This window comes from Ovis canadensis, chromosome 17 (genome assembly GCF_042477335.2).
Source record: "Ovis canadensis isolate MfBH-ARS-UI-01 breed Bighorn chromosome 17, ARS-UI_OviCan_v2, whole genome shotgun sequence".
Classification (NCBI taxonomy): domain Eukaryota; kingdom Metazoa; phylum Chordata; class Mammalia; order Artiodactyla; family Bovidae; genus Ovis; species Ovis canadensis.
Window position 1 is genome coordinate 29,008,447 of NC_091261.1, and position 27,079 is coordinate 29,035,525.

Below are 27,079 nucleotides of genomic sequence, written 5' to 3' on the forward strand. Positions count from 1 at the left end.
TGGGCCCCCAGCTGCCGTCTCAGGAGGATCAGGTGAGGCTCCCCACAGCTCCCCCAGCTTTGCATGCTGGGCCACCTGCAGATGAGGCTGGTGCCTCCACTGTAAAATGGGCCACAGTGCAATCAATCACACTGCCCCCTTTATTTCTGACTCACGTGATGAGAAGAAAACCTGAATTCTAAGAAGTTTTAGATACTGCATTCTTTGGAAACATTCTAAAACTTTTCTTTTTCCACCTGTGAAACAAAAAGCAGCACTAAAAATAACTCTAGGTGCTGCCAATGTCAATTAGGACACAGTCTCTAGCCCCTTAGTTCCAGAGTAAACAGATGTGTATCTTGTGCCTTGGCCAATCACAGAAGCTGGTTCTCAGCCACTGTACTCATCTGCTCTCTCTGTTGGTCTCCTGCACCTCTATGCAAACCACAACCCAGGAGTAGTTCGTTTTCACCCAAAAAATTGTTTCTCACCTTCCAATCTGCATTTATTTGCCCAGAAGTGATCTCACTCTGTCCCTTCACTAGTGGGTCTAAACATTAGCCTGCATCTCAGAGTCACCCAGGTTTGCTGAAACACAGCCCACTGGGCCCACCCCACTGGGTTTCTGATTCAGTAGGTTTGGATTGAGGGGTCTGAGAATTTGTGATGAACAGGGAGGCCTGGCGTGCTGCGATTCATGGAGTTGCAAAGAGTCAGACATGACTGAGCGACTGAAATGAACTGAACTGAACTGAACTGAACTGAATACATCCTCAAGTGATGCTGATGCTCTTACTGGTACAGGGACCACGCTTTGAGAACCACTGCCCTAAACCAGTTTTATTGATTCGGATGAACTACTAGAATGGCTTAAATTTAAATGGCATCAGATTAGGCATTAGGTGAAGATGATGTTTAATTAAATTCAATTAAATAAATTAGATCAATTTAAAATGCCATCAGATAAACTGAGATACCATTGGGTCACTTTAAAATACCATCAGTCACAGATGATGATACACTCACAGATCCTTTGAAAAGGGGCAAAAATATCAAGAGCAAGTGAGAGTTTTGAGAACTTCTTGCTTCCATAAGTTCTTCAAAAACATATGGGAAGATATGCAGGCACATTTGTGTGTTGTCTAAGTACACCAGAACATAGTAAGGTTATGGTGCATTATTTTATCAGCTCAGCTAAATTATGGGTTGGAACATAGCCCTCACAGCCTGATATAGGGCTAAGATGCTGATAAGGCAGAGGTTAGTCCCTTCTCTTAAATCAGAAAATGGTTATTGAGGTTCTGTTATGTGCATGAATTGGATTAAACATAGGTGCAGAAGTTAGATGATAAGATAAGGTTCTAAGAGCTTGCAATCTAGTATGTAAGATTGGCACCCCACTCCAGTACTCTTGCCTGGAAAATCCCATGGGTGGAGGAGCCTGGTGGGCTGCAGTCCATGGGATCGCGAAGAGTAGGACACGACTGAGCGACTTCACTTTCGCGTTTCACTCTCCTGCATTGGAGAAGGAAATGGCAACCCACTCCAGTGTTCTTGCCTGGAGAATCCCAGGGACGGGGGAGCCTGGTGGGCTGCCGTCTATGGGGTTGCACAGAGTCGGACACGACTGAAGCGACTCAGCAGCAGCAGCAGCAGCATAGCATTAGGCATTGAAAAATGCCACAAGAGAAATGCACATGTATTATTTTGGATGTTCAGAGCAGGAAAAGTTCATGGGAAGCTGGGGCTGAGGAATGAAGAATGAGAAAAGGTGTAAAAGAAGACTTTTGAGGGAACAGTGAACCTCCTAGGTCAGGGATGAGGCAGGGGGCTGTCTGAGTACTTGAGGACACGGACAGCCTGGGCAGGTAGGTGGTCACTGCGTGACTGTGAGTGCCTGACTTGAAAAATGAGTGTGAGTGCGACTTAGGTAGGTGGGAAAGGGTGAGAGTCTTCAGAAGAATGGGACATTTTGAGGGGAAGAGTGAGAAAGATGAAAGATATAATTTCAAGTGTGAAACGCTTGCTTGAGGAATTTATTTCAAAGGCTTGGCAGGGAGGAGGGTACTTACTGGTGTTTTTTGAAATGGGGGAACTATCTATCTGGTAAATAAGAAGGATGAATTGTGCCAGGTGAGAGTAACGGGGTACCTTCAATGAACAAATTTGCACATGTGCTAGGCTCTGTGCTGAGTACTTCAAGGGGAGTACCTTTAATCCCCACAACAACTCTGACAGGTGAGTACGTTATTGTTCCCATTATGAGGACACAGAGGCCTAGAAACCGAAAGGGAGTTGTCCATGGTGTCCTAACTAGTCACTGGTGGGGAAGTAATGTGAGCCCGCGGAAGGGTGACGGGGCAGGAGTCCTCAGTAGCGGACATGCTCTGGAGACATAACCACGGCAGAGATGGTGTCTGGAAGGCTGGGCAATACACCATTGTGAGGGAAGAGGGCACAGGACAAGTCAAAGGTGACTCAGGTTTTGAGGCTGAACAGCTTGGGGAATAGTATTACCATCGCTGTGGTTTCCGGTCCGGATAATAGCATTGTAGAGAAGATTCATTGCTTTTAAAAAGGAAAGGGGAAAACAAAAAGGAAGAGAGACTCTCAGCTGGGAAGGATATGAAGAGAGGGAGTACTATTAGGCGAAGGGCCCCCTGCTGTGTGATGTTGCCCAGTGTGTGAGGCGCACAGATGTAGCGTGCTCTGTGATCCTGCTTTCAGCACCAGCAACGCTCCCAGTCTTCCCACCTTTCTTCCAGTCTACCCCTGTTTGTTGTCATTGTTTAGTCACTCGGTCAAGTCCGAATCTTTTGCGACCCCATGGACTGTGGCCCGCTAGGCTCCTCTGTCCATGGGATTGTCCAGGCAAGAATACTGGTGTGGGCTTCAGGGAATCTTCCTGACCCAGGGATCAAGCCCATGTCTCCAGAATCGGCAGGCAGATTCTTGACCAGTGAGCCACCAGGGAAGGTTCACTATGAATTTATAATTGCCAATGGTCTGCGATTCTTTGCATCTCTTTTCTTGGAGGTACAGTCTGTTTCCCCATCCTTTGTATTTGGGCTGTCTTTGACCATGATTAATGTTGTTGAAGTGATGTTGTTCCAGTTCTAATCTTCCTCTTTGCTCCCTGGACATGTGCCCACCATACTGGGAGCCCGTAGCGAGCCCGCTGATGGAGACCCTGGGGAGCTGAGCTGAACCCAGCATCAGCAGAGTCTCCAGACATGTTAGCAAGGCCATCCCAGACCACCTAGCCTCACCTGAGCCATGTCACAACTAAAGTACCACCCCACCAACCTTTAGAATTGAGAGCAAATGAATGACTGTTGTTTCAAGATACCGAACTTAAAAAAAAATTATATATATATATATATATAGGCTGTGCCGCATGGCTGATGGGATGTTAGTTCCTCAACCAGGGATTGAACCCAGGCTTTCTGCAGTGAGAGTGTGGCGTCCTAACCACTGGACTGGCAGGGAATCTCCACCACCACCTTTTGGAGTGGTCTGTTAAGTAGCAAACTCTGATTCACCATGTTACTTGATGGACCCCTCAACACTATTCTCAACTGTGGATTTTGCAGCCATATCAGACCCAAAGGACTCGAGACTCAAGGTGTTATTCTGTCACTCCAGTCTATCACTTCCCAGCCCTAAAGGGTTTAAATTTGTTTCCTCAACTTTTTACTTTTAAAAAACTATTTATTTATTAATATTTATGTTTATTTTTGGTTGCGCTGGGCCCTCGTTGCTGCACAAGGGTTTGCTCTAGTTGCGATGAGTGGGGGCTACTCTGTGGTTGTGGTGTCCAGGCTTCTCATTGTGATGGTCTCTCTGGTTGCAGAGCGCAGACTCGGTGCAGGGCTTCTGTGGCTCATCAGCTGCAGAGCGCAGGCTTAGTACTTGTGGCGCACAGGCTTGGTTGCTCCATAGCTTGTGGGATCTTCCCAGACCAGGAATCAAACCCATGTCCCCTGAATTGGAAGGCAGATTCTTATCCGCCGTACCACCAGAGAAGTCTGATTTCTTCATATTTTTAAAACAGAACAAAAAAGAAGCCTGACTTAGTTTGTGGATTCAATGATAGATCTGGGGAAAATTTCTCCAAATCTAATTGTTAAACAATGACACCACTTTAACTAATCTTGAAAAGAAAATTCCTCATAAGTGATAATTATTGTTGTCTACATCAGTGATTTCCAATCTTTAATGAGCATAAATATAACCTCATATTCTTGGGCCTCTTCTCAGCGATGTGATTCAGTAGGTTTAGGAGCATATTAAACTTAGGGGTGCATATATATATATATATATATATATATATGTATTTATATTGGCCGCACCGGGTCTTAGTTTTACAACAAGGGATCGTCACTGTGGCTGCGGGCTCCTAGCTGCAGTATGTGGGCGCTATTAATAGTTCCATGACCAGGGATCGAACCCAGGCCCCCTGCAGTGGGAGCATGTAGTCTTAACCCTCTGGACCACAAGGGAAGTCTCTTGGGAGTAGACATTGATAATAAGGGCCCAGGATAGTTATGAGGCATGCCCTTCACTGATGGCACTTTGGAAATATTGGCCTAAATATTAAAGATTGATTCTAAAATAGTACGCCCCCTTTCTGGCCTTGCTCTGTGACCAGCCCATAATTACAGGTCATTGGAAACAATCCCTGGAATAGGCCAGCTGGTAAACAAATATCAGGATATTGAGAATGCCAATCTCCCATACTCATGCCATGTAGATGTTCAGATTTACTATGTGCAATACCCTCTGCTTTCTTCTAAGTGAGGTATATTGAGGGAATTAGTAGAACGAGAGCCCTGTTTTGTAGATATCTTCTTTAACTTTCATCAGTCGCTGACATTCTCATTCCTACTTACCAAGGAGGCTTGAAAAGTTACACAGCAGGTAGGGGGCAAAATTAATTGGTGTCTGGATTTCCTTAGGTCTGTCTCCCTTTCTTCAGTGTCATTCTTGATACCTGTGGTTTGGATGAGAAGCTTCAAAATGTGTATCAAAGACAGAGAAAGATGGGGATGAGGGAGAAAATGAGAGAGAGAGAGAGCACAAAAGAGAGAGAGAAAGAGAGAGAGAAAGAGAGAGGCAGTTATACTGGGTGGAAAAAAAAGGTAGGGGAGGGTTTGTAAGTTTATGAAAAAGTAATGTTTACCAGTATTCCTTCTTTTTCAAAATTTCAAGTTTCAGGAAAATCTGTGTGGGGTATGGAGAGGAAGTTAGCTGTTGTTGTAGTCTTGTTTCTTCTTGGATTCCTCATGAGTTTGAAAGTGAATTAGAACTCGAGGGAGTGACCCTGTTCTTTGTCTGAGTTTGCATGGCGCCAGTTTCCATACTTCATGCCTGACCAGTTTCACCACTGGATAAATCAGGAGTGATTTATCCTGAAAGAAATAGCCATCATTGAAGTGAGGAGAGAGTTAGGAATCTTTAGAAGAGTGACTAATTGTCCTCATGGCCAAGAGGGGCTCTTTAAACTCACCTTTTTACTCATTTCCCCACTTGGTTATACAGAACTTTTTTCCCCTTCTGTGATGAGTTTTTAAAAAAGTTTTAACAGGCTCTGTTGTTGGAACGTAAAGCAAACGCAAGGAGGACATTCCCCAGGGGAAATGCCCTGATTTTTCTCCATGGTAGAGGGATCAGAACGTGCGAGTGAAAACAGGGAGGAACAAGAGAGGAACTCATTGATTGGAGTGCAGGGCTCTCCTACAACATCAAATCACATTCGTACTGTTTCTAGGCAATTTCAGAATAACTGGCAACTTTTGTTCATTCAAACACCCATTCAGTGTAGTAAAGCAAAAATCAATCCATCTGATTGATTGAGTTAGCCTGTCATTTGACTAAAACCATGGTGTTTCATCCTGAGAAGTGGTGGTCTTAGGGGGCAATAAAAAACTCCAAGTCAGAATCTACCATAGAAATTACCCTTTTTTTTTTCTTTAAAATACATGATTAGGACCTCCCCAGAAGTCCAGTGGCTAAGACTGCTTGCTCCCAAACTGGGGTGCCTGGGTTCGATCCCTGGTAAGGGAACTAGATCCCACATGCCACAGCTAAGCCCTGGTGCAGACAAATAAATGAATAAATGAATAAGAAAAGACAGATGCTCAGGCTTCTTCCCATAGTTTTGGATATGCCTTTGGAGTTCTGAAAAGGCACCGAGATCATTCTGACAGGCTTCCCGACCCTTGTTGAGAACCTTTGAGTTAAATAGCCATGTTTAGGTAATTTGAAAGGTTTAAAATAGTCCCCTGGCCTCAGTAGTTTTAATTAAAAAAAAAAAAAGAGTGAACCAATGGTTGATTTTCTAAAAGCGGAAACAAGAATAGTATTACAGTTGTCCTAAATGATTGGAAGGATAATTTCTTTTTTGGGGGAGTTGGGGGCTAGAGCTACAGTAAGACACGGACACCAGCAGCACAAACGTGAACCCCTGCTTCGTCGGAATCCGCTTTCAGCCTGGCTCTGACGGTGCGGGGCTTCCTCCTTTGAATGTTTGTCTTATGATCAACCAGCCTCCTCCGCAGAACAGACAGTCCTCTGCACGACAAGGCTCTGTGCCATCGAGGGATTTACTGATGGCTAAGCTGCGTTATGAACAGAGATTTATGATCAACTTCCCAGTCAATTAAAATTTCAGATATGACTAAGGCAGAATTCAATTAAGGTTAATTGGGGCTTCTGAAAACTGCTTTTCCAAAGGGAAACTGTGATGGGATTGTGACTCCTAGTGGGTTTCGATCAGTTTTAAATAACTTTCCAGGCCTTTCTTTTCTTGGCACACAACGCCTCTTCTCCCTGCCGCCCGGCTCCTGTATTATCATTCGATTCAGATGTTGATTTTTCTGTCATAAGTTATCATGGTGACTTATTTGATTTCGGCTTTGTCTTTTTCTTAAGAAACAAAAAACCCAGAAAAACAAAACAAGATTCCCAAGGCTCCCAGCAGACCAGAACCCTTAACAAAATCGCAACCTGCACTGGGCAGAAACCACAGTGGTATGACATGAAAGAAATATAGTCATTTGGAGGGTTGTGACAACATTTCAGAAGCAATTATCCAAACTGGAAAAATAACCCATCTCTTTTCCTTTGTCATTAAGGTGGATGAAAAGGTTCCCAAACATTGTCAATGATGGGGGAAAATAAAGCCGGGGGGTGGTGGGGGGGGGTTGGAAAACAGGTGCAGGCAAGAATTACAATGCAAGTCAGGCTTTCCATTCTACCCGAAATTTTATTTTCTTGTCGTCAAGGGCTATTGTGACAGTTCTTAGCACAGTTGATTGAACTGGGAAAACACATGGGACGGGGCCTTCGTCACCGAATGCAGAACATGTATTCTGTAGCTCACAGAGCAATCTGGAGCAAGGGGTGAATAATAATTTCAGCAGTTTGTTTTCTCAGAATTTCCAACCTATTGTTCATCACTGGAAATTAATAACATCGAGCTAAAGAGACATTTTCTTTCTGAACAGAAGAAATGAGTGTGTGAGTAGGGGAGAGACATGGTAACTGCTCAGATGTTTCGTTGTTTGAGAATTCTCCCATCTAGCAGACCTAAGCATTTGCCATCGCAGCTAGGAGCCAGTCAGATGTTGCCTCCTTCTCGAATTAGCGACTCTTCCCGAGTTTCACACCCCCATGCCTCTCCTGGCACTACTACTCACTGGGGCACTCATACTGGGGACCAGTTCATCCAGAGAGTGACTTTGGAAATGGCCTTGCTTAGGAGAACAGGGGAGGGATGTAGATGAGGCAAGTCGTAAAGGCTGTTGATTCATGTAGTTTTCTTTGTGCATTTCAGCTGATGGTCAAACTGTGCTGTGGACAGCCTGTGACAGGTGAAGATATCTACAAGGCCGCTGTAGGTGGCAATGAACAGGTCCATGTAGTGTCAGCTGTTTCAAATGAGCTCCTTCCCAATGTCTTTTATTTGAACATGAGGGTGGTGTTCAGATTGCTTCTGCTCCCCCGCCTTGAAGGAAGGACCGACATTGGAATTGTTTTCTAGGGATGGTGATGGTCCAACTGGCATAGCTTTCTCACCCACTACTTTTATCTGTGGATGAAGCACAACTGATAGGAAGGAATCACATCCTTATCTTTGCCGATGTCCTCTTCCCTCTCTTTTTAAAAGGCAGACTAGAAAAGGAGAGACTGGAAAAAGGAGAGGTTCTAGCATTGTAGAGAGGTTAAGGGGAAAAGTTTCTGTAATCAGAAATCTGGGGTGTAATTATATGATCGCCAGAAGAAAGACACGTGCAGGTGGAATAAGTCTCCTGAGTAAGATTACTAATGAATTCTCTCTGTTCCTTATGGAAAAGAGCCACATTTGTAAAATTAAAAGTCAATGCCTCTTTGATGAGAGGATTTGCAGGCTCTGCTGTCCTTTGTTTCAAATATTGTGTGCTTGGAAAGAAGAGCAAGGAAGCGAAACCTCTAGTCAAGGGCATTGGAGCAGAGCTGGCAGCTGGCTGCACCCCCGCCCCAAAATCTCAGGGCTGTAGGAGCCTTTTTCAGAAAGGACTTGATCGGTGCTGTGTGCATGGCTGTTCTGAAGAATATGGCCTTGTCTAGACAATAGCAGAGTCCCCAGTCAATTCAGAGGAGAAAAACAGAGGAGCTATACCAGTCTTCTGGCGTGGTGCAGCCCAGACGAGTGGCTGACTGGCTTTTCACCCTCATCCCTATGTGTGGGAGCCACGCTAGTTTGTGGGTGTGTGTTCCAGCTGACACAGAGTGCAGGGGCAGCAGCCACCAAGTGTCACAGCGCATGGGGCTGTTGTCTAGCTGGTGGGGGGAGTCTCCACTGGAAAACACAGATTTTGAGAGGAGACCAAGATACAGATCCTTCCTAGACCCTCCAGGTTACCTGAAATTCAGCCTTTGTAGCTACTCTTTTGTTCACATTAATAAATGCTGCCGATTGGCAGTCATCTTAGCAAACCACAAGGAGGGCTGGGGGGTGGTGTTGCGGGGTGCGTGGGGCAATTGTTGGCTGTAGCCAACCCCTACAGCCGGAGAGAGCCAGTTGTTCAATTTCCTGGAAATCTGTGAGCTGGTTGTTAAACCCAAGTGTCATTATTAAGAATTAAATTATGGGAACATGACTCAATAAATTATTATTAGAAACAAAGATCAGACTCAGTACTCACCCTTTCCTGATTATTTTTACTACATTTAGCCACAGTTTGTGCTCTGAGGTTCTTTGCATCTGTTAAATCTGTGGGGTGGAGATGCTGGATGTGCCGCTGTCCAGCTCTTTCAGCAACGCCCCAGTTGGTCAGTGACTTCATGTTGGTTTCTTGAAATGAGCCCTGATGGCAGTTTTTATGCCGCTGAAATGGCAAACCCTACCGATCAGGGTTTCTTCTGCTTTAGAAAGTGAGTTGATGAACATTTACTGGCACAACATTCTGTGTGTGTGGCAGCGGCGGGGAGGGGGAATTGAGGGGGTGGTGGCATCCGGACTTGCGTGCTGGGTCAGCACGATGTTTGCTTTTATGCTGGGGGAGTGTCTTAGTCAGCTCCAGCTGCTGTAACAAGAATACCATAGTCTGAATGGCTTAAACAACAAACGTGATTTCTCACAGCCTGACTGGCTTAAACAACAAATGTATTTCTCACAGTTCTGCAGAAGTTCTGGGAAGTCCAAGATCACAGTGCCAGCATGGTCCAGTTCTGTTGAGGACTGTTTTCCTCACATGGGAGGGGAGAGATTGTGAGAGAAAGAAAGAGAGAGGGAGGGAGGGAAGAGAATGCTGTCTAGTGTCTCTTCTTATAAGGGCATTGTTACCAACACGAGGACTTCACTTCCAAGACCGAATTACCTCCTGAAGGCCCCATCTCCAAGCCATCAGACTGGGGACTCGGGTTTCAATGCACAAAATTTGAGAGGACACAAACATTTAGTCCATAGCAGGGAAAAAATAAACCAATGGGGCAGGCAGGCTGGGGTAGGCTTCCTGGAAGGAGAGGGAATGCTATCCGGGCATAGGAGGCTTCCAAGGAGAGAGATGGGAAGCTCTAGGGTAAACCCCCATGCTTTGCAGTTCTGTCTGGGGGCCGGCTGGGGTATGAGGGGGCCCCTCCAGGGTTACTCTTCTCTGCTTTCTGCCCCCCCTCAACAAGCTCTCCATCCCTCCCCAGGTTACCTCAGCCAGTGGTCTTTGCCAATACCCAGCTTCACTACCAGAGAAGGCGATGGCACCCGACTCCAGTACTCTTGCCTGGAAAATCCCATGGACAGAGGAGCCTGGTGGGCTGCAGTCCATGGGGTCGCTAAGAGTCGGACAGGACTGAGCGACTTCACTTTCACTTTTCACTTTCATGCATTCGAGAAGGAAATGGCAACCCACTCCAGTGTTCTTGCCTGGAGAATCCCAGGGACGGGGGAGCCTGGTGGGCTGCCGTCTGTGGGATCGCACAGAGTCGGACACGACTGAAGCGACTTAGGAGCAGCAGCAGCAGCAGCTTCACCACAGGGCTTCCCTGGTAGCTCAGCTAGTGACGAATCCGCCTGCAATGTGGGAGATCTGGGTTTGATCCCTGGGTTGGGAAGATCCCCTGGAGGAGGGCGTGGCCACCCACTACCGAATGCTTGCCTGGAGAATCCCCATGGATTCAGTCTGGTGGGCTTCAGTCCACAGGGTTGCAAAGGGTTGGACATGACTGAGTAATTAGCACAGCACAACTTCACTGCTAATGAAACTTCTGATGGACCCTGGGTTCTGTGGCTTGGGTTATATTAGAGACCGAATGTTTGTGTCTTCCCTACTCCTCTTCCCCATTCGTATGTTGAAGCCCTAAAGCCCTTGGTATTGGGAAATGGGGCCTTTGGAAGGTCAGTTTAAATGAGGTCATGAGGGTGGGGTCCCAAGAGGGGATCAGCGCCCTTGTAACAAGAGGAACTGGCCAGAGAGCTCTTGCCAGGAGCCGGCACAGACCGAGGAGGAAGCTCATGAGCTCACACGGAGGAGGCGGCATCTCAGATGGGAAAGCCAGCTCTCATCTGACCCTGAGTCAGAGGCACCTAGGTTTCAGACTCTCCGACTGCAGGGGTGTGAGTAAGAACTCTCTGCTATTTAAGCCACTCAGACTGGTATTTTGTTGCAGCAGTCCCACCCACTAAGGCAGAGTATGAGCATAATTTTGTACAAATAGGCTGGGGGTGATTTCAAGGTATTTATTTAGTCTGTCCATACTCAAAGGAGCATGTGAGGCTTCTGGGGTGCTTTGTACACCCACTTGAGTTTCGGGAGAATAAGGGGAAAGATACTGCGCTGGGAACCAGGGGGCCTGGGCTTTAAAGGCAGGCGCTACCCTTGTGACTGCAGCACGGATGTTGAGCAGGAAACAAGCAGCCTCTGTTCGCCCCAGTATTAAACGGCTTGTGTTCATCACTATGGTGTGAGGATCAAAAGGAAGGTTGTTTGAAAATTTATAAAACCGTGCAAATGGAAGTTGTGAGGAGTCCAGGGGGAACTTTCTAATTCACAGGCCCAGTGATAAAGGCGATTTTCTAAATTTCAGAACCCACTTACCTTTCTCTGCAGAGCCTCCCTTCTCTTCCCCTAATATTTAACTTACCTCTTTTAACTCTGTTTGCTTTATTTTGGCTATCCCTCCTTTCCTCTTTGCTCTATTTTTCTCTGAAATTTCTTCCCTCTCTATTTCTCTAATTATATGATAGAATTACTGTATTTTGAGTTTATCCTCTTGTTTACAAATATCAATATTGCTTTATGTTTGCTCTGTAAAAGCTCCCCCTGCTCCTGTGTTCAGGAGGTGGGATCTTATGTTGGGACCTTTGGTGATTTTCTGACTTGGTGAGTGAGGTCTGGAAATGGGTAGGGAATCTCTTCTGGGGCCAGGAGAGATGATGCTTGCAGAAGTGGCACAGTTGAGGCTTAGAATCCCAGTTTTCCTCAAAGGAAGGATCGCAATTAACCTTGGCACTGGAGCAGAACTCACTTGAATTTGTACTTGTAAATCTGCACCTCTCCTTAAGCAAATATGATGAGAAGAATCCAGATTTTCATCAAAAGTAAATTAAAAATGGAGTATTCACATCACGAAAGAACTTGCAAGGAGATTTCTTTAGCTAGCAGCTCTTCCTCCCCTGTATTTAGGTGTGTTTTGGTTCAGAAAAATGCATTACCGATAGCACTTTTTCTAGCATAACACCTCCTGAAAACGTGAGGCACAACTGGGTTAAGTGGCAGCCCAGTCCACATCTTCACTAAGCTTATCAACTGGCCTGCATCCTTAATTCTTACGGCATTTGATTGCTTTTGAAGTTGCCTTCTTTCGAGGGGGACATTAAGCCCAGGTGAGCCTATTGTTTTACTTCTGCCCACTGGGGCTTAAGACATGACTTTTTTATTTGGACTGTGACTCTGTTCTCTCTTCCCTTAGGCAGGGATTTTTCTTTCTGTGATGTGTGAGTGAGAAAGTAGGTCACTAATGAAATGCTTCATGTACTGGATAAATGATCTGCAATCCAAACGGCACACAAAGGATGTTTACCAGAGAGACGGTCCAGACTGAGGGCGAGAGGCTTGGCCAGCCGAGGACGCTTTCCGGCAACTGCCCAGGATGTCACTGCAGTAGGGGTGTTTGGAGCTGTAAGCTGCAGGAACTCTGGTCTGGTGGCAAGTTCATACGGTGTCCCAGAGGCAATAGCAGCAATGGTGGACGCACCGCCTTCTTTGGGTTAGGATTTGCCAGAGGCTGACTGGCCCTGGTGGCTCAGTGGTAAAGAATCTGCCTGCAATGCAGGAGACATGGGTTCAATCCCTGGGTTGGGACGATCCCCTGTAGAAGGAAATGGCAAACCCACTCCAGTGTTCTTGACTGGGAAATCCTATGGAGAGAGGAGGCTGGTGGGCTATAGTCCCTGGGGTCGCAAAGAGCTGGACATGGCTGAGCGACTACGCAAAACAAACTGGCAGGGCAGTGGAGCCATCGAAGCTGTTTTTCTGACTTTGGGTTCATCTCTGGTACATCCTGCTACCCTCTGATGACCTGGGATGTTGGGGTCCCGGAAGATGGTACAGATTGAAGCGAGCGAGGGAGCCGGGGGAGTCCTTTCTGCAGGGACTGTGATTCCTCTGGAAGATGGTCTCCACCATTGCAGTTACCGACCCCTCACTGCCTGTGTTAGTCTGCCACAGTTGCTGTAAAAAATGACCGCAAACCTGATGGCTTAAAAACAACAGAAATATATTCTCTCACTAGTCCAGAGGCCAGAGGTCTGCATTCAGTTTCCTGGGCTGAGATCAAGGTGTCAGCAGCGACCGGTTCCCCCCCACCGGAGGCTCTGAGTGGGCATTTGCTACTTGTCTCTAATTTCTGATGACTGCTCAAAGCAGCCAAGTGACCTGCTTTCTCTACGTCAGACCTCCCTTTGCCTGTCTCTTAGGAGGACCCTCTGATGGAATTGAGGGCCCACTCAGAGAATCTGAGATAATCACCCACCTTAAGATCTTTAGCTTAATCATATCTGCAAAGTTTTTGCCAAGTAAGCTAACATTTGGGCTTCCCAGGTGGCAAAGTGGTAAAGAATCTGCCTGCCAATGTCAGAGATGCAAGAGACACGGGTTTGATCACTGGGTGGGGAAGATCCCCTGGAGAAGGAAACGGCAACCCACTCCAGTATTCTTGCCTGGAAAATCCCATGGACAGAGGAGCCTGGCGGGCTACAGCCCATGGGGTCACAAAAGAGTCAGACACAACTGAGCGTGCACACACAGAATCAAAGGTGACATATACGAGTTCTAGGCATCAGGTCCTGATATCTTTGGGGCCGTTCTCTGGTCTACTGTGCCACCTCCCAAGTTTTTCAGCAATCCAGTGTTTCACTGTTAGTGTAGCGCCGATCATTTGTAGTTAGAGTGGCCCTTGAAAGCTCTTCCATGGACTTCCTGCCAACTAAGGACTCTTGGGCCTCGTAGCCTACAGACAGATGTGTGTGTGTGTGATTCTGTGATAAAATATCCTGCCAAGGAGGGGCATTTTTTTTTTTTTTTGCACAGACATTGCTTCCAATTGCCTTTGTGTGACAGCAATAATAAAACTGGGTCAGTTTTATTTTTGGCAGACCACCCCCTCCCCACTTGGTACGTCTCTGCTCTGGCAAGTTCTCAGTAAAGGAGCCAGTTCCTACTTTCTTGATGACACTAGAACTTAGAGGGGTGAGAAGATCTGCTCACAGAGCTGAGACCAGCACTCAAGGCTCCTCACTCACAGTTCAGGGCTAAGTTCTTGCCCCTTAGGTCCCTCCTCAAGCCCCACGACTGGCTTCCAGTTACTGAGCCATGCACGCTCCGGAGGTCCGGCCTGACACTGCTGCTCCTCTTCTGAGCTGTCATCTGCTTTTCCTTAGGGACTTTTCTATTTCTCACTCTAGGTTGTAGAGTGGGGGTTCTTCCTCTAGCTTTCCTGTTTCTTGAGGCAGGTGGGGCATCTGGTCCAAGGGCCCCTAGGAAGCTCGCCAAGGGAAAAGAAACACACAGAAACGTAGCAAAGATTCCAGACACCTTATATATTCACATGGCCATGAGTTACAATTCGTAATTCCATGTTGTCTCTCCTAAACTGTGTGGGAAGTCCCTCTGGGGTGTGCTTGGGTATCCTGCTCACTTTATGTGACCAGATTTAGCTCCCCAGGTCGGATTAGGCTGGAGGCTGCCTGGCCTGCTCAGACGGATGGGCTGGCTGGTCCTCCTAACCCTCCTCCCTCACCTTTCTAGGTGGGGACTCTTAGGCTAGCCCTGGGATGGCTCTTGGGCTGTGTGTTCCTCTCATGACGTCCACTCCCTTGTCACCCCTGAAATCATATGCACAGAGTCAGGCAGAGGATACTCTCCCTTGCTATTTGGTCTATACCCCGAGCCCCAGAGTAGCTGTTGGTCAGCTTGAGTAAAACGGACTCACTTTCCCAGGCTAGAGACAGTGATCTGTGCGCTCCCCTCCCCAACTCCTGGGCCATTCCTAGGGTGGGGGTAGCTCTCAGGAGGGAACACCCGCAGGCTGTCTTCCCTCTAAGATGTGAGTGATTCCAAAAAGAAATAACCCTATTTACTGTCCCGCTGAAAGCTCCATGCTGTAGCCCCCGAGGCCCCATTAATATTGAAGACCTTGATTCATCTATGAGACACCTCTCTTTGGAGAGTGGGGGGTGGAGCACACACTCCTTGCAGCCCATCTTTCCTTACCAATTTCCAGCTCCCTCCGCCTTCCTGTGCCCATCTTGCAGACTGTGGTCCAAATAACCCTCGCTTGCCCTTCTCCTCTAGAGAGGTCTGGCCTGTCCTCCACTGGCACTTACAGCCCCTTCAACATTTCCTCATTTAGCCCTCTGGGAAGACCCCGGCCCTGGAAGGCCTCCTCTCTTCTGTGGCCTGCTTTCTCTGCTCTGCTGTGCTTGCTAGTTGCTCATCACTGCCCAGTCCTCAAGGCTGATTTGACGTTGGTTGAATGTCAGAATCCTTTTCTGCCACTTTAAGCCCATAGACCCTCCCCCTCGGATCCAGCCAGGCCCCACTGGGAGAGCCTCGCTTGCTTTGCGGGAATCTACATCATTTATGTCAGGGGTCCTCAGCCTCTGGGATCTAGTGCGTGATGCTCTGAGGTGGAGCTGATGTAATAATCATAGAAACAAAATGCACAATAAATGTAATGTGCTTGAATCATTCCCCAAACTACCCCCAACCCCAAGGTCCCTGGAAAACTTGTCTTCCCATGAAACTGGTCCCTGGTGCCAAAAAGTTTGGGGACCACAGCTTTATATCCCCTCCCTCCTTCCAAAGGTTCCCTGGAGATTCTCCTCACACCAAGCTCCTGTCCTCCCCAGCTGGGCCTCTGGTTCACAGCTCCCCATGGAGCAGATGGAAGGGTCCAGATCTCCCAACTCAGGTTCTTGTGGGTGGGGGCCCCTCTCTTGTGTTACTTCCTCTGTTTTCCTCTCCCTCTGCTCCTTCCTTCCTCTTGCTCTCAAAGGAGCGGTCTTTGACAATTGCATCTTTAAAAAAGAAAATACTTCAAAATACGGAGACTATAAAAGACGTTATTCCCACCGAGGGACCAGGAGGTAATTTCCTCACATGTGCTTTTTTGACAGTTTTGGCAAAGCTGCTTCCCAACATCTGCATTAAATATTTCCCACCACAGGTGTGTGTTTCATGTGATCTTGGAGTAAATAACACAGAATTGTAACCACCAGGTGGCCTGGGACTGGCCAGGACATCTCCCTGCATTTACTTCTTGGGGTGAAGGAGGCCTGGGCTGGGGCTGCACGGGGAAAGATTTGCTTCTGTTCAGGGGCATGGAGAAGGCAGCCTGGGCTCAGGCTTTCAAAAGAGACAACCGGTTCTTTAATAGAAGCACAGCCCTGAATATCAACTTGCTGTTAATTTAGCCACCACGCTCTCATTCTTCCGCTCTGCAGATGAGAAAAACCGAGGCAGTGAGTAGTCAAAGATTATATCCCAAATTCGTCCTCTGTCCCCTCATCTTCGAGACGAGGAGGGTGGACTAATGCTTTTCCTGGTTCTCAAATGGTCTGATTCTATAAAATCACTCCTTCCAAATTTATACACCCTCGCTGATGAGTGCGGCTGCCTCTCTAATTTTCGAGGGATGTGAAGGGTTTTCTAGCAATCTTGCAGGCTGAGCTGAATGCCTCTTTGTGCTTTCCATTGTGGGCTCAAAGAAAATCTTTGGAATTGTAGCAGAAGAAGGAAAAAAAAAAACCCATCTGAAAAAAAGTCTCAGAAAAAGAAAAGTGCCTTCACGGTAGCCTCTGTTCCACAAAAGGAAAAGAGAGCTTGATATTTTCCCAAGAGTGAATGAGCAGGTGCGGCGATTGTAAGAGGTAATGGCAAGGTTTCCCAAGAGCACTGGGATAAGGATAGGATCACGACCGAACTTCTCAATGAGCTTTCGAAGGGGCAATGTACAGCCGGGAATCTGGGATGCCATTACATTTCTTGGGTGAAGAACAAAAAGGCTGTTTCAGTGAGGCTCCCATTCCGCCTCCTTCAGTGGCCTGCGGGTCTGCGTGTGTATGTGTGTACATGTGTGTCTGTCATTCCACAGATGAAGTGAAAGTGAAGTCGCTCAGTCGTGTCTGACTCTGTGTGACCCCATGGACTGTAGCCCGCCAGGCTCCTCTGTCCATGGGATTCTCCAGGCCAGAATCCTGGAGTGGGTTGCCATGCCCCCCACCAGGGGATCTTCCTGACCGAGGGGTCGAATCCAGCCTCCTGCACTGCAGGCAGATTCTTTACTGACTGAGCCACCGGGGAAACCTATCATTCCATATCTGTACGTGTATATCCCTCCAACCCTCGGCCTGTCCATCCACCTGCCTTTCTTTCCCTTGGTCTCCCCTGCTCGCTCTGTCTGTCTCTCCTCATTTTTGTCTCGTCAGGTTGAAATTACTTGTCTTCTCAGGAAGGATGAATAATGAACTAGTGTTTTCCCACCCGCAGTATGTCAATCTTTCTCCTGAGTGGACTGTTCAGATAGTTTTCGTTGAATTAAAATTCCAAGTCTGCCCTGGAAGCTGAAGCATGCATCTATAATGCTTCCTAAGGGTTTTCAGAAATTCCACGACAGGTGATCACAGCTGCTGATGGTGGGGCCCTCTTCTCTGAAGAGTCCCCGAGGCCTTTTAGTATGATCATCAAGGAGGTGCCCCCAGGCGCCTGCTGGCAGTGAGGGTCCACATCTTCCCATTCAAATTCTCTTTGTCTCTGGAGGTGTGGATGGAATATAGAGGCTGCAGAATCCCATGGAGAACCTGTTAATGCTATCTCTTCTTTAAGGAGCTTGAGGTCTTTGAAAGAAGACTCTTGCATTTCCTGAGAACAAACAGAGTCATGAAACACACAAAAAGAATTTTTGAAGAGCAAGTCATGTCTTCCGGCTCCCAGGCCTTGCTCATTTGACTTGCTGGAATGTAGTGAGGATAGGAGTTGATCCAGAGCCTAGACACTGTGGCAAGTGTTGTGCGCGCAGGAACACACTTAATTCCCACAATAACCCAACAGGGAAGATACTATTTATAGCTCCACTTTGCAGGAAGGGGGCTAATGAGGACACCGATATCTTTTTGATGGTGAGGCACATGTTCTGCCGAGGGATTAAATAGACAAGGGAATCCAGAAAGCGTATTTCTGTCCTACCCACATTTTAAATTCCCTACTGGCAGGTAAAAATGATTTAAAAAATAGGGCAATAAGGATAAATAGGGCAGGGGAAAAAAAATAGAGCAACGATGGCTGGATTGCTGATCTGGAGGCGAGTGGAGATGGTTCCATTCCAGGGTGGACATGAGTAGAAATGATTGACATGGCCTTGAGATCCATCGCCAGCGGCTGGTTGGCTCTTGAGAACATTAGTAAGACAGATGGGTCGCTTCAGTTTTGTGTCGTGGCCATGCTCAGCCCCTTGGGGTTTATGATGCCTTTTCCCTGTCTCCAGTCACCCTCTCCCCACCGGGAATGCAGACTTGCTGGATGCAATAGAATCTGGGTTTCCCGTTTCCTGGCTCCTGAGGGGTGGAGGGGGCAGAAGAAAAAGCTCGAAGGACCTCTCCCACGCCTCTGAGTGGTATCTGCTGGCAGGTGCAGGGTTGAGGAGGGCGAGGGCACCGAACCCAAGTCGCTGCCTCTGCGAGGCTGGTGGGATCTCGCTCACCTTCCATCAAGAAGCGGCTAGTCGCCATCCTTCTGGACAGCACCGTGAACCGCCTGTGCTTTCCAACGGGCTAAGCTTGGCTTCTGTTTTCAAGCCTTTAAACCAGAGCGTGGAGAAAGAAGGTCCCTCCAGTGCAGGATGTTGACAGCTTATCTAAATTTAGAGGCCACGCGGGGTGTGATTTTTGCATATGTCCCTTCCTGATGCCAGTTGGCACTGCAGAGCTCAGCACAAGCCCCGAGCATTTCCGTGCTGCTCCCTCCCCGCCACACACACCCCCTGTACGTTCCAGATGGGGTGCTTCAAGCAGGTGACTAAGCAGAGAGAGCAAAAGCCCTTTCCAGGTTGCTTTGAAAATGGCTCCTTTCGAATTGCCGTTAAGATCCGGGTGCAGCTCCCTTTCCGGAATCTATGGGGAAATGCCACGTACCCAGCACAGGGTACTGAGGCACAACAGTTCCCGTGTCGGCCAACTCTGCCCTCTGCCAAGCCTGTTTAGAGTCTGAACCTTCACTGCCAGAGCCTCTCATGCGCCTCAAATTCCAAGAGGAAAACATTTGCTAGACCTGACAGGCTACAGCCACTAGATGGCGCTAAAGGTCTGTGGAACATTTTCGGGTAGGCCCTTAAATCTGTAATTCCGCCCTTAGCTGAAGAATCCTTGTAGAAGAGAGAGACCTTGATCATAAATCCCACACGCAATAACAGGTTCATAATGCATCCTAGTGACTACATGCTGTATTTTTTTCTCCCTGAGAAATAAAATTTCTGTTTCAGTGGAGAAGGATGTTCCTTAACATCTAACATGTGCTAATGTTAAATCTCTTTCTTAGGAAGCCTGCAAAACTAAGCCTTTAATGTGTGCTGACCGAGACAGCTGGGCAATGTCTGTGGCGAGACGCCGACTGATAGCTTGAGGGACTGAGAACACGTAAGCCATAGTCTTGGCAGCCTGGATAGGGAAGGTGATTTTTCCCCTAAAAAACGAACATTTGACTTGTCAAAACCGTTTTCTCATTGATCCACTGAGACAGAATCTGCAGGTTAAAGAGGCAAGTTTACAGAAAATCTCCTTCATTTTTGGAAGGGAAGTTAAGGGAAAAGCAGAGACTAATTTCTTTCGCTTAAAAAGTATTTACCTGAGAGTGAGTTTAAGAATAAGATACTGGTGGGATAGAAATCCATTTCTTTTTTGCCTTGACTCTTCCCATCCTAGAGCCTTCCATGTTGCCTGGGGAAGAGGAATGACAGAATTTTAAAAAATGCCAAAGCAGACTCCATCTGAAAACATGCAGTGTGTATTCACTGACGTCTCAGTTGATTCTGAATATTCGTCCTTTCTGGAGGCAGTGCCACACAACACAAAGGGCTGAAATTTCCTGGTTACGATGCACTTTTTGGTACCTTATTGGTTGAGTTGTTGTGTTATTTATCATGTGCACAATGTGAGATTAGGGAAAAAACCAAAACCGAAACGAAAAAACCCACACACTTCAGACTAACTTTGGTGTTGTGTTGCAATTCCTTTGAAATTTCTACCTGTCACAGACTCCCAGTTAATTCTCTAGACTGAGTTCTTGGATCTGGACTAGGGCAGGTGGTCTTGTATCTCTCTCCTTCTTGCAGGCCTCGCACCTGACATCTCAGTCTACTTGCTCTCTTAAAGAGCGCAGAGATCTGGCTCAGGCCCCGGCAAGGAGAGAACACGTTAAGTCCTATATTTTGTGCGTGTCACATCCCAAAATCTGCTTCTGGACCAACCTCTGCAGAGTCAGAAACTTACCGAGAGACCTTGTGAGCTTATGGTTGGAAAAAGAAGGATAAAAATCATTGAATCTCCACGACAAAAATGGGGACAGTCTGCTGCCTTTCAGAGAAATCAACCAAGGTTCTCAAAGTTCAATGTAAGCACAGCTATTATTTTTTATTGAATTATAGTTGATTTACAGTGTTGTATCAGTTTCTACGTACAGCTAAGTGTTTCAGTTATACATGTATATTTTTCTTCATGTTCTTTTCCATGTGGTTTTCTTGTGGTTTATTACAGGGTATTGGGTATGGTTCCCTGTGCTACACAGTAGGAGCTTATTGTCTAAAAATATGGACCAATGCTTCACGAATTTGTGTGTCATTCTTGTGTAGGGACCGCATTAAGCTTCTCTGTATTGTTGCAATTTTAGTATACGTGCTGCCAAAGCAAGCACTGGAACAATTATTTTTTAACAGATTTGGTTTTTTTTCACTATGTGTCATAAATAAGAGGTATTTTCTCAGTCAATATTTTCCTTTTCCAGAGTTTGATGGTGTCTTCCTGGTTTCCATAATGCTGATTAGCCATCCCATATTTAGTGCAGGCCCACGTGTTGTTGTTGATGTTCAGTCACTCGGTTGTGTGCGGCTCTTTGTGACCCCACAGACTGCAGCAGGCCAGGCCTCCCTGTCCATCACCAACTCCTGGAGCTTGCTCAAACTTGTGCCCATTGAGTCAGTGATGCCATCCAACTATCTCATCCTCTGTCATCACTTTCTCCTCCTGCCTTCAATCTTTCCCAGCATCAGGGTCTTTCCCAATATGTTGGCTCTTAGCATCAGGTGGCCAAAGAATTGGAGCTTCAGCTTCAGCACCAGTCCTTCCAATGGATATTCAGGGTTGATTTCCTTTAAGATTGAGTTCTTTCAGGATTGACTGGTTTGATCTCCTTGCAGTTCAGGGGACTCTCAAGAGTCTTCTCCAACACCAAAGTTCAAAAGCATCAATTATTTGGCACTCAGCTTTCTCTATGGTACAACTCTCACATCCATACACGACTCCTGGAAAAAGCATAGCTTTGACTACACAGACCTTTGTTGGCAAAGTAACATTTCTGCTTTTTAATACGTTGTCTAGGTTGGCCATAGCTTTTCTTCTAAGGAGGAAGCGTCTTTTAATTTCATGGCTGCAGTCACCATTTGCAGTGATTTTGGAGCCCAAGAAAATAAAGTCTGTCACTGTTTCCATTGTTTCCTCATCTGTTTGCCATGAAGTGATAGGACTGGATGACATGATCTTCTTTTTTGAATGTTGAGTTTTAAGCTAGTTTTTTCACTCTCCTCTTTCATTTTCATGAAGAGGCTCTTTAGTTCCTCTTTGCTTTCTGCCATAAGGGTGGTGTCATCTGCATATCTGAGGTTATTGATATTTCTCCTGGCAATTTTGATTCCAGCTTGTGCTTGCTCCAGCCTGGCATTTCACATGATGTACTCTGCACGTAAGTTAAATAAGCAGGGTGACAATATACAGCCTTGATGTACTCCTTTCCCAATTTGGAACCAGTCCATTGTTCCATGTCTGGTTTTAACCGTTGCTTTTTCACCTGCCTACAGATTTTGCAGGAAGCAGGTAAGGTGGTCTGGTATTCCCATCTCTAAAATTTCCCACATTTTGTTGTGATCCACACAGTCAAAGTCTTTGGTGTAGTCAATGAAGCAGATGTTTTTCTGGAATTCTTTTGCTTTTTCTATGATCCAACAGATGGTGGCAATTTGATCTCAGGTTGCTCTGCCTCTTCTAAATCCAGCTTGAACATCTGGAAGTTCTCAGTTCATGTACTGTTGAAGCCTGGCTTGGAAAATTTTGAGCAGTACTTTGCTGGCATGTGAAATGAGTGCAATTGTGTGGTAGTTTGAACATTCTTTTGCATTGTCTTTCTTTGGGACTGGAATGAAAACTGACCTTTTCCAGTCCTGTGGCCACTGCTGAGTTTTCCAAATATGCTGACATAATGAGTGCAGCACTTTCACAGCATCAACGTTTAGGATTTGACATAGCTCAACTGGAATTCCATCACCTCCACTAGCTTTGTTTGTAGTGATGCTTCCTAAGGCCCACCTGACTTCGCATTCCAGCCAGCTCTAGGTGAGTGATCACACCATTGTGGTTACTGGGACATGAAGATCTTTTTTGTACAGTTCTTCTGTGTGTTCTTGCCGCCTCTTCTTAATATCTTCTGCTTCCGTCAGGTCCATATTGTTTCTGTTCTTTATTGTGCCCATCTATCTTTGCATGAAATGTCCCCTTGGTATCTCTAATTTTCTTGAAGAGATCTCTAGTTTTTCCCATTCTATTGTTTTCCTCTATTTCTTTGCGTTGTTCACTTAGGAAGGGGATATCCACGGCACATGTTCATTTTGACTCTGAGAGAAAGTGGAAACTCTTAATGAAGTGAGAGAAGTGTTTCTTCCCCCACTAATGTGTTTTGTGGTCAAACTTCATTTTCAGAAATAGAACAATACAGGACTTCCCTGGTGGGGTCCAGCGGTTAAGACGCCACTTCCACCCCAAGGGGAATAGGTTCGATCCTTGGTCCAGGAACTAAGATCCTGCATGCCACATGGTATGACCAAACAAAAACATTTAAAGGAAATAGAACAATATAAGGAAGCAGATGGGTATGTTCTAGGCTTTGGGTTTCTCTCTGATACTCCAGAAGACTTCTTACCTCCCTCCCCATCCTTCCATCCCCCTTTCTTCCCTGCTCTTCTTCTCCAGACAGAGGTTTTATCTTTCCCTTCCAAGATAAGGTAAATCACGGTCCTGTCCTTCAAATAAGGAACAGTTCTGTCTCCTTGGGCTGCATCCATACCCATTCAGTGATGTGGAACTGCAAGGCAAGGCTGGGGGACGTACCATGTGCCTCCCAACAGCTGAGCCCTGGAAGCTGGGATGCGAACACAGCAAAACCAGAACTCCTTCCTCCTCCCCAGCTGCTGAGGCCAGAGACCCAGCGGGAAGGGGGCGGATCTGGCTCCTGGCTCCTCCTCCCGCCGGAGACACCCCCCCCCCCCACGGGGGAGGGGCGCAGCTGGCTCCTGGCTCCTCCTCCCGCCAGAGACCCAGCGGGGGAGGGGGCGGAGCTGGCTACTGGTTCTTCCTCCTGCAGAGCTCACTTCCCTTCGACCTTCTGACCTTCCGATGGCCTTCACATTCAGGAAGCAAGCTGAATGCAGGGCAGATGGTACTTAAGCCACTCTTTCTTCTGAGAGTTACTTATTTTGGTCAGAAGGCAAGGACAGAGGGAAGGCTTTTCTGCTGGTCCGCGGAGTCCCCTTCTGCTCTGGGGCAGCACCGCCCCTAGTCCACAGGGGTTTGGTGAAGGGGCACAGGATTTGCAGCAGTGTGGCTGTCTCAGAAGATAGGCTGTATAGGTATTCTCATCTCAATCTGTAATCTGTTAGAAAACTCTTGCTCCTCCCTACCCTCTTCACATCCTTATAGTAACCAGGGATCAGGAGTTGTATAAGAGGTGCTGGGGACATCCTGTGAATTTGCTGAGAGAGGTCTGTCCCAAGCATCTTCATAGCAGGTACCCTTTTTTTTTTTTTTGGCATCTCAGTTGAAATGGAGGCAGAAGGGGTCTTATTCTACTATTTCATTTCTCAGGGACTGAACGAGATTCTGTAAGTGAAAACCTTTAGCATTTAGGACTGATTCTGAAGCTGCAGCTCCAATACTTTGGCCACCTGATGTGAAGAGCTGACTCACTGGAAAAGACCCTAAGGCTGGGAAGGATTGAAGGCAGGAGGAGAAGGGGGTGATAGAGGATGTCATGGTTGGATGGTATCATCCACTCAATGGCCATGAGTTTGAGCAAATTCTGGGAGACAGTGAAGGACAGAGAAGCCTGGCCTGCTGCAGTCCATGGGGTCACAAAGAGTTGGACCCAACTGAGTGAACAGCAACAAGTGAAAACCAAGTGTGAAGAGATCTCTGTCAACCATAAAATTCTGTGCAGATGTCACTTGTTAGCATCATCATTATCTGCCAGTCTATGGAGACTGATGGACTCTTGTTACAGCCACTACCAGGAAACAGTAAAAAGCCCTTTCCAGTATGAAAGTGTACATTCTGGAGACAATGTTTAAAGCCCCGGGTTATTAGTGAGTGATAATCTTTGGTAGGGGGCAGTTAATTTCCAATCTTGTATCAGAGGCAGTGGGCAATGGTGAGTCGTGGGCTGTGACTGTGGGGTGAATACTAATTGCCCTCAACTCTGTTGCCTGATTCACATGGAGTGAGGGCAAACAAGAGCACATCAAGTGACTGCCAAACAGTGCTGCTGCTTTCAGAAGCCAGGAGAATTTCAGTCAACATTTAATAGCTAAGGCAATGAGAGGGGTGGAAGGGTGCGTATTCCAGGCATAATATTGCAGCCTGGTTGTGCAAATGGAAGGGAGAGGGACTACATGAGGTGTGTGTGTATGTGTGTGAGAGAGAGAGATATGTGTGTGCTGTGTGTGTGTGTGTGTGTGTGTGTGTGCCTTCTCCACCCAGGTGGCTTAGTGGTAAAGAATCTGCCTGCCAAGCAGGAGAAGCTGGTTCAATCCCTTGGTTGGGAAGATCCCCTGGAGAAGGAAATGGCAACCCCATTCCAGTATTCTTGCCTGGAAAATCCCATGGACAGAGGAGTCTGGTGGGTTACAGTCATGGGGTCACAAAGAGTCAGACACGATTGAGAGATTGAGCACAACTCTCTGTGTGTGTTATGTATGTGGTGTGTGTGGCATGTGGGTTGTGTGTGTATGTGGTGTGTAGTGTGATTTGTGTGTGATGTGTATGTGGTATGTGTGTGTGGTGTGTGTGTATGTGCACACTGGCTTGTTTACCTGCAGAGGGGGAAAGGTGTCTTCAGAGCACTAATTGACATTTAATTGCCCTATAGAAAGCTGATGGGAAGAATGTCTTGAGCTAAATTTGAGTTCAGGTTTGAGCAAAGTGAATGTTGAGTCACACTGGATTCTTTCAAAACCCGTTTCTCATCATGGAGGGAGTCCCTGCATGTGGTGTAAAATGGAGATGCTGTGAAAGGCCCGCAGAACAGGGGCGGTGGATTTCCATTGCCATCTTGGCTGCCTGAGTTCACACTTGCTCCATCTAGTTCCATCCTTGTCCAGAGCAGGCCTCCCCTCTTCTGTTGTAACCAGCCTCCAGGCTCACGTCTTGCATGATCTTGGGGCCAGGCAGTGGCTTGGAGACGTGTCATTGGAATAGATGCCAGGAGTTTCCTCAGGAGGTGGGTGGGGAGGCAGGTGTGGGGCGGTGCTGGGGGGACTTGGGGTGTAGATCAGTGTCATTTTGAGGTGGACATCTGTAAGTGACACGCCAACCTCAGCCATGGGTGGACCTCACTGTGGGGCAAGGAGAAGAGAGCTCCGCCACTGTCAGCCGCCTGCACCCTGACAGGCGGGGGCAGTCAGGGTGCTGCTTTCAGAAGCCAACAGAAATTCAGTCAGCCGACCTTTTTGGGTGGGGCTTGCAGCCTCTCCTCGTCACCCTCTGAATCCCTGGTGGTGTCTTGCATCTTCTGCTTGGCCTGTGGAGCCTTTTCATCCTGTCTTGCTTAGCCTTAAACTTTTGTTCTGTTAGCATATGCCAGAATCTTCCTGCCTGAAATCAATCACTTGCCTCATTTTTCTTGTTCTATCAAGTGCCACTCATGCCAGTGTACCAGCATAGGCTTTTGTGAGTCTAGTTAGAGGGAGGAACACATGCTGATTAATACATTTGAAATACCCCATATGGATAATTTGAGCGAAAGCCCCTCACAACACCATCCCTTAGAGATGTTTCCATTAGTCATATGTTCTTCCATGTTATTCTAGGCACATAATAACACAGGCAAATAAGACATGTAATTATGTCTGTGTTATTTTCAAAAACGGGGTCTTACTACTCAGACTCTTCTGCATCGTGTCTTTTTCACTTAACACATCTTGGACATTTCTCTGAATTGTGAGCCGTTAGATCACCCTTAGAATCTCTAGGGAGAGGAGGAGAATTGTATTTCGGAAAGCTGCTCAGGCAATTCTGGGAGGTAATGCTCCCCACCCCCGCTGCTGCTGTGTGACCCCTCTGCGATGAGGACCCTCACTCTTTCACTTGGTGCCCATGGGGGCTGTGCTTGATGAGGTATCAGCATACTCACTGTCACTTCTTTTGATTTAGAAAGTGTCTGCTGGGACTTCCCTGGTGGTCTAGTGGTTAAGACTCCATGCTCCGAATGCAGGGGCCCCAGGTTCAATCCCTGGCTGGGGAACTAGATCCCACATACTTCAACTAAAGCTCCCACACGTGGCAACCAAGACCCCACACAGCTAAATAAATAAATAAATAATAAAAAGGTGTCCTCTAACCTCTTTCAAAATCTCCCTTCCTGGGACAGATAAGGAGTTTAAGATGGCATGTACACACCGCTAGGCTCCCTAGGTTGTGGTAGTTGTAAAAAACCCACCTGCCAAGGCAGGAGATGTAAGAGTTGTGGGTTTGAACCCTGGGTTGGGAAGATTCCCTGGAGGAGGGCATGACAACCCACTCCAGTATTCCTGC

At 47.0% G+C, this 27,079-nt stretch overlaps 2 non-coding genes across 2 annotated transcripts; one reads left to right on the forward strand and one right to left on the reverse strand.

Moving 5' to 3' along the window:
• Positions 1-20,811: 20,811 nt before the first annotated feature.
• Positions 20,812-20,921, reverse strand: LOC138423016 (U6 spliceosomal RNA). Its single transcript, XR_011250122.1, has one exon. It is a non-coding gene; the product is annotated as a U6 spliceosomal RNA (small nuclear RNA).
• A 5,795-nt stretch (positions 20,922-26,716) lies between these two features.
• Positions 26,717-26,789, forward strand: TRNAS-CGA (transfer RNA serine (anticodon CGA)). The gene has a single exon. It is a non-coding gene; the product is annotated as a tRNA-Ser (tRNA).
• The last annotated feature ends 290 nt before the right edge of the window (positions 26,790-27,079 follow it).